The sequence below is a fragment of the Epinephelus moara genome, chromosome 16 (assembly GCF_006386435.1).
Source record: "Epinephelus moara isolate mb chromosome 16, YSFRI_EMoa_1.0, whole genome shotgun sequence".
Lineage (NCBI taxonomy): Eukaryota > Metazoa > Chordata > Actinopteri > Perciformes > Serranidae > Epinephelus > Epinephelus moara.
Window position 1 is genome coordinate 3,274,844 of NC_065521.1, and position 1,943 is coordinate 3,276,786.

Below are 1,943 nucleotides of genomic sequence, written 5' to 3' on the forward strand. Positions count from 1 at the left end.
TCAGGCACGACAAACTGGAACCTCTTCTGTTTGGTCAAGGGGTCTTTTGTGACCCTATAGAGGATGCCATTCATCAGTGTCAGTTTATCCCACTGCTTAAGGACTCTCAGAGTTGGCTGACTCTCATTGCAGCGTTCGCGTCTGGAGGGCCTGCATTTCCTGTCGACATAATGAGTAACCCTCGAGATGACTGGGTCCTGTCGTTGGTGAGACTGGAGGTCAGCGAGGGACAGGGAAGGCATCACATCCCGGCCGGGAGGTACCAAGGAGGTGAGATGGTCAGCAAGAGAGGCGGCACGCTGCCTGGGCGCTGAATCCCACTCGCCAAAAGAAGACAGAATAGAGGAGACATCATCCTCAGACATTGAACCATCAAGGGCAGCAGAGAGAGACGAACTCCCTAATGACTGTGGCTGGCAGGTGAGGCGGAAGGAGTCCTGCACACATTCATCACTGACATCACAGGACTGGTCCAGCAGCACAGAATAAGGCTCGCATAACAGTCGATCCCTTAAGGGCTTCACAAATGGTTCTCTACTGAGAGCGTCTGCAACCACATTCAATCTGCCGGGAATGTGTTTGATTTCAAAGGAATATGGAGCCAGTTTGGAGACCCAGCGCTGCTCACAGGCATCTAGCTTGGGCTTGGTCAAGATGTATGTGAGAGGATTATTGTCCGACCAGACAGTAAACCTGTGGCCCTTGAGCCAATGACTGAACTTATCACACACCGCCCACTTGAGGGCCAAGAACTCAAGCCTGTGAGCAGGATAGTTGGCTTGGCTGCGACTGAGAGATTTACTCGCGAATGCGATGGGTCTCGCCACCTCCACGTCGGCAGGCACCTGGGACAGGACAGCACCCAGACCATCAAGGGAAGCATCGGTAGAGAGGATGAAAGGCCTATCAAAGTCTGGGTGTGCCAGCACCACACTGTCAAGGAGGGCGCGCTTCAGGTCTCCAAACGCTTTCTTGCAGGCAGGAGTCCAATCCTGAGGCGTGAGTTTCCGGAAGGTACCAGCTCTCCGCCGACCAAAGGTGCCTTTAACACTCCTCTTCTTCCCCGCAGTCAAGGCGTAGAGCAGCTTTGCGGTAGCAGAGCAGTCCGGAATGAAGTGCTGATAGTACAGCACCATCCCAAGGAAGGATTTGACTTTCCGCTGAGATGGAGTGCAGCCGTCAACATCCATTAGGTCCTCCTTCCTGAAAGCTGATATAACCTTGACTTTCTCCTGGTCAACTGAGACACCATTGCAGTCGATCACATGACCCAGAAACCGCACAGACCTGCGCAGGAAGTAGCATTTCTTCTGCGACAGCTTTAGGTTGTTGGCTCTGAGGCGTGAGAAGACAGTCTCTAGTCTATTCAAGGCCTCCTCTTCAGATGGAGCAAAGACGAGTAGATCATCCAGGTAACAGAGGAGACTGGAGAAGTTCAAGTCGCCGAAAACACTCATCATCATCCGCATGAAGGATGCGGGACTGTTGCACAGCCCCTGGGGAAGCCTATTGTACTCATACAAGCCTAGTGGTGTTGTAAAGGCTGTGTACCGTCTGTCAGACTCATGGAGGGGGATGTTGTAAAAGCCCGATGTGAGATCCATGGTGCTGAAAAAGGCGTTCCCCCCAAGGGCGGCAAGGCAGTCAGCCTGGTGGGGCAGTGGGTGGGCATCCTTGGCTGTCTTGGCATTCAGCCAGCGAAAGTCAGTACAAATCCTCAACTCTCCCGACTTCTTCCACACCAGGACCAGTGGTGAGGCATATTCAATCAATTTCAATTTTATCAATTTTATTTATAAAGCCCAATATCACAAATCACAATTTGCCTCACAGGGCTTTACAGCATACGACATCCCTCTGTCCTTATGACCCTCGCAGCGGATAAGGAAAAACTCCCCAAAAAAACCCCTTTAACGGGGAAAAAAAACGGTAGAAACCTCAGG